We start from the raw sequence: 6,339 nt of genomic DNA, 5'->3' as shown, positions 1-6,339 counted from the left end.
GTAGGTTGGATGAGGGGTAGACATTAACAATAAGGAGGTTGGATGAGGGGTAGACATTAACAATAAGTAGGTTGGATGAGGGTAGACATTAACAATAAGGAGGTTGGATGAGGGGTAGACATTAACAATAAGGAGGTTGGATGAGGGGTAGACATTAACAATAAGGAGGTTGGATGAGGGGTAGACATTAACAATAAGTAGGTTGGATGAGAGTAGACATTAACAATAAGGAGGTTGGATGAGGGGTAGACATTAACAATAAGGAGGTTGGATGAGGGGTAGACATTAACAATAAGGAGGTTGGATGAAAGTAGACATTAACAATAAGGAGGTTGGATGAGAGTAGACATTAACAATAAGGAGGTTGGATGAGGGGTAGACATTAACAATAAGGAGGTTGGATGAGAGTAGACATTAACAATAAGGAGGTTGGATGAGGGGTAGACATTAACAATAAGTAGGTTGGATGAGGGTAGACATTAACAATTAGGAGGTTGGATGAGGGTAGACATTAACAATAAGGAGGTTGGATGAGGGTAGACATTAACAATAAAGAGGTTGGATGAGAGTAGACATTAATAATAAGGAGGTTGGATGAGGAATAATGAGGTACCTTGAGACATAACCTAGAATACCCGGAAACACAGACCGTAACTCTCCCTATTTTCCGCTTGTTACAACTTGTAATAAAGTGGTTAGATCTTGGCTTAACGTGTTTATGACGTATTAGAACGTTGTTACAACTTGCTATATTAGTTGTTATAACTTGTTAGGTGTTAAAACTTGTTCGAACGTTGTAGCAATGTCGTAGTTTCGTTGTGTATTAGGCGGGATAATTGCTCTGTCTAGGAAAGACAGGAGTAAACCTCAGGATTAGTGAGCGCAAGGAGACTGTAGAGTAATACATTAGAACTGTAGAAGAATGAGTAGATCAGAGAAAACGGGCAATAGGGAGGTAGATTAGAGAATACAATCGTGAGATACATCACAGAATAAAACGCAAAATAAATCAGAGAAGGTTGGATAAAGCTTTTTACCACAGCACTGTTAGGTTGAATAAAACATTTTCAGTGTCTGGAACGGGGACTAAAGCATTTTTCAATGTCTCCCTTAGGCTGGATATAGAGCTTTTAACGATCAACGTTCACTACACAAAACAAAACAATAAAAATTATCTCATGGATAGGAGGGCAAGATATTTGAACGGTGCCCAACTAAGGAGAACATCGGGGATCGAACGCCGACCTGGCAAGATGCTAGACCTAGCTGCACCGACCAGTCCACCAATCAGTTACCTCGATTCATCCGTAAAGGCTCCACGTGCAGCCCGTCAACGGGATTTAATGCCACGAGGTCCATCCAGGACGTTCAGATTCAAGACCAGTGACTGAAGTCACAGGATCGTCTCGATGTTGATGTCTCCAGTCGATGTCACAGTCAACAGACGATGTTGATGTCTCCAGTCGATGTCACAATCAGCAGACGATGTTGATGTCTCCAGTCGATGTCACAGTCAGCAGACGATGTTGATGTCTCCAGTCGATGTCACAGTCAGCAGACGATGTTGATGTCTCCAGTCGATGTCACAGTCAACAGACGATGTTGATGTCTCCAGTCGATGTCACAGTCAGCAGACGATGTTGATGTCTCCAGTCGATGTCACAGTCAACAGACGATGTTGATGTCTCCAGTCGATGTCACAGTCAACAGACGATGTTGATGTCTCCAGTCGATGTCACAGTCAACAGACGATGTCTGAGTCTCCAGTCAACTGTTGTAATCTGCAGTAATACTAACAAGAGCCGCACTGAACACGGCTTATTTAAATATTTTGAATTGGTCAAAAATTACAACAAAAATACTGGTCAAAAATGCAAGCAGCATCCATCATGGGGACTAAAACCACACGTAAACGCAACAGAAACTGCATAAATGCGACAAAAACACACAAAGCAAGAACAAAAAAAAACCCGCCAAAGCCCTACAAATAGACACAAAAACTAGAGCTACAAAAATCCCCATACAAACAAAAACAGTCAAAACCACTCCAAAAAAATCCTCAAACAAAAAAAAAAACGTCAAAAGCAAACATCAAAGCCATCGTTAAAACAAAAACAATAGAACCGCCAAGGAAACAAAAAATAATAATAAAAGCAAAACAAAAAAAACAAAAAAGCGTCACAGAAACATGAACAAACAGCATCAAAGCAACAAGAAGAGCCTTTGCAAGCGTCCAAGACACCATCATTGCTGGCGGGTGAGACATGGATTCACAATTAAGCTTCAGAGTGCAGCAAAGCGGGTCAGGTGCTTCACTGCTTTTGGTCTCTACAAGAAAAAAGCGTAAAAAGCCTCCTTTTTTTTGCCCTGTGAAGTGACAGGCGCTCTTCTGGGGGAGGGGGGAAAGGGGGGGGGGGGCCTTTTAAAGCGTAACATTCACATATTTAGGAAACATTAGCGAAGGGGAAACGGTGAATATGTCCATCATACTCTCAGGTGTTTTACTTGGCAGGCTTCAGTACGGTCATTCCAATACGACAAAGAGGAGTCTTGAACTAACTGGTAAAGCACCGGTCTCGCTTGGTTGTCCAGTTCATTTTGCAGTCCGTCCTCATCAATACAGCTCGTCCTCATCAACACAGACCGTCCTCATCAACACAGACCGTCCTCATCAACACAGACCGTCCTCATCAACAAAGGCCACATGTTCATTCCACGCAGCCGCAAAAAACAAACAAATTTATGAAAGAAAAGAGCCTAACACACGACTCACAACAGATAACTTTCGAACATTTCTCGAACAGTGTTTCGCTCACGACCTCTGTTCAAACCACAACGCTGTAAATGCTTCACCCATTGGGACTAAAGAACATTGACACTAAAGTATAGTCGCTTCTAACAGTTATTCTTACAAACTAAAAACACAGTGTTCCAGTCTGTATTGCAACACAAAGAAAATATCAACATTTAAATATATATTATATATATATATATATATATATATATATATATATATATATATATATATATATATATATATATATATATATATATATATATATATTGGTTGTAATTAGAAGTTTACCTAAGCTTTTAAACTGTCGCAGACTAAGAGGTTAATATAAGAGAATAGGATGAACAAAAAAGACTGATGTAAGAAAGAGAAATACAGAGAAAGATAGAGTGATCCTCTCAAATCTTCCACAAATCTACAATCCCTGTCTACAAGTGTAGAGACTTTGCTGCTGTCAGCAGAACTGTTTTATTAGTCGCAACAATAGGACAAGCTGAAGGATGGAAAGACGAGGAGACAATACCTTGCGATATTGCAATGATTTCAGGGCTCAACGTCCCCAGCGGCCCGGTCCTCGACCAGGCCTCCAGTCGACTTGGTCGAGTAATACCAATACCTGGTCGGCCAACACCAGACAAAATGACGGAGACAACAAGAGATTGAGAGCGAAAAATCGAAAGAAAAAGCGAGAAAAATAGACAGCGAGTCACTGACAGAAACAAGACAGAGAGAGAGAGAGAGAGAGAGAGAGAGAGAGAGAGAGAGAGAGAGAGAGAGAGAGAGAGAGAGAGAGAGAGAGTGGGAGAGAGACAGAGATAGCGAGAGACAAAGACAGAGAGGGCAACAGAAAAGCGAGCATAGCGTCCTAAAGGAGGTCTTCTCTGACATTTGGGTTCATTCACCGTCGTTGTCACCATAGCAACCCAAGGAGGCAGCGAAAACAAACGGAGTGTGGTTGTGTGTGTGTGTGTTTAGCGTGTCGCAACAGTGCCACCACCTTTGTTCCATTACCCAGGCAGACAGTTCAACCACGATCATTGCCTTAATTACCACGTGGTATGGCTCCGCACACTCTCAGCGTCTGACAGGGAATAATAATACAGTTATGCTAGCATGTCTGAACTTACGTAAAGAGGTTGATATTTGTATCTATATTTTTAGGTGGTATCTCTGACGAAAATTATATGATGTGATAGAGAGCTCTGATGTCATGTATCCTTCGACGACGTTGCGTTAACGCGCCACGTGGCCTGGGAGGAAGGAGACCCGTGACATCATGACATCTTTAGTGCGGGCTCACCATAGCCCGTGCTTCCTGGAACTTATTGTTCCAGGCAGCGAATCTTAAACCACAACAACATCATGACATCGACAACACCACCTGGACTTGGACCAAGGCTCGTATTGAGCAGACATTTGAGCTATCGCCTATTTGAAGTCCCATGAGCCATAGCGGTTCAAAGTTTGAACAGCCGCGATCACAGGACGCCCAGATTACTCTGCTGTACGACAGCAATTGCTCTTCAGAGCCAGTGGTCAATGTGAAACGCTTTGATGACCCCCATTTTGGGGTCGTTTCTGAATTTCAACATCATACGAGCTTAAGTTCGGAGGAACAAAGTGTATTTATGCAGGCGATGAGTCACAATAACGTGGCTGAAGTATGTTGACCAGACCACACACTAGAAGTTGAAGGGACGACGACGTTTCGGTCCGTCCTGGACCATTCTCAAGTCGATTGTGAATGGTCCAGGACGGACCGAAACGTCGTCGTCCCTTCAACTTCTAGTGTGTTGTCTGGTCAAAGTGTATTTATATTTCCCCACGTGAAACTGCTAACTGTGTGCGTTCTAAGCCAAGCAGTCGTCGTCTGGGGTGAAGAGTCCTTACCATTTGTGTTATTCAACAATCATATCAACAATAATATCTTTCTGTACTCCAAGACATTAATGTTTTGTCTCAACAATGGGAGGCAAACCCAGAGGAACTAGACGACTACTATACTTATAGAAGAGGAATCACCCCAACGTTACAAGTGAAAAAACAGTCAAAGGAATTGCCTCTGAAACTACAGGCAACTAGGTGTTCACTGAGGTAATCATGGTGAGGCAGATTACCTTCTTCTGTTTCACCCAACACCTAAATGACTGCGACGGCTGGCGGTACGAGTTTGGTGATCCAACTGTCGACGAAAATGGACAGCATTTAGGTGATTGACCCGTCTATGTATCCACCTCGATGAGCACGCGAATATGTACCAAAAAGTCTATATAGTACCAGAAAGAGGGTATCATAAAAGTGTTAAAAGGAAAGGGTTGGGGGAGAGGAGGGAGATGGGAGGGAAGTGGGGAGGTTGGAAGAGGGGGGGATAATGGGGCGAAGGGGTAATGGGCCGAGAAACAGACTATCCCGAGCACTTGTAGTATTCACAATAATATCTACTGCGACTACCAGATTCTATAACGCCGTAGTTCAGCGCGGCAGTCTACGGTTGCAGCTTCAAGGTGATGTATAACAGAGATTGGTACGTTAGCGATGTTGTAACATCGCTAACGATGTTACAACATGTTGATGTATAACAGAGATTGGTACGTGATGTTGAGAGGCTTCTCAACATCACTTAGCAGAAAAAACAGTGTAATATCAGTGGTGGCAGCTCAGAGCCCTACACATCACCACAATACACAGTGCCACCATTATTCTATTGCGTTGCAAATAGAGTCACTACGATTACTGTATAACTATCGTATTTCCTTAGGTAAAACTCCTTAATATGCAAGTTGAGCAAATTAACAATACGTAAAAGATACAACATACTCTGGGCCTTAGCGTGCGAGCCTCGAGCTTCTTCTGCCTTGCATGACTGTCTGTCTCCTGCCAGAGATAAACACGTGAAGTTACATGTAATAATGCAGTGTTATGGTATTAAGAAAATAATATCTTTCTGTAAACTTTCCAAATGTTTATAATTTTGGCAAACTACATAAGTCCATATTATATATATATATATATATATATATATATATATATATATATATATATATATATATATATATAATGATACACGATAATTTGTCCAACTAACCTGACTTACGGGTGAGTCAACCATAATAGCTCTGAAAAGATTCTTATAGCGCATAAGTGAATCTTCAGCACTCTTTTCCGAAACTTATAAAGTTGCATTAAATTGCATGCTGCAACTGGCAGCTGCTACAGTCAGCATAGTCAGAGGAGGAGGAGGAGGAGGAGGAGGAGGAGGAGGAGGGAATAACCAGTCTTGTACCTCGTTACAAACCTTTTCACAGTGTAAACGGAGCTCCGTGTAGATCCTAAGACAGTTCCTAAGTTAAATGTCCAGGCTATCTCTCTCTCTCTCAGCTTAACACAGCGAACGTACAGGTCTGAACGTACAGGTCTGAACGTACAGGTCTGAACGTACAGGTCTGAACGTACAGGTCTGAACGTACAAGTCTGAACGTACAGGTCTGAACGTACAGGTCTGAACGTACAGGTCTGAATGTACAGGTCTGAACGTAAAGGTCTGA

The sequence above is a fragment of the Procambarus clarkii genome, chromosome 29, assembly GCF_040958095.1.
Source record: "Procambarus clarkii isolate CNS0578487 chromosome 29, FALCON_Pclarkii_2.0, whole genome shotgun sequence".
Taxonomy (NCBI): Eukaryota; Metazoa; Arthropoda; class Malacostraca; order Decapoda; family Cambaridae; genus Procambarus; species Procambarus clarkii.
This window is presented reverse-complemented; position numbering follows the sequence as displayed.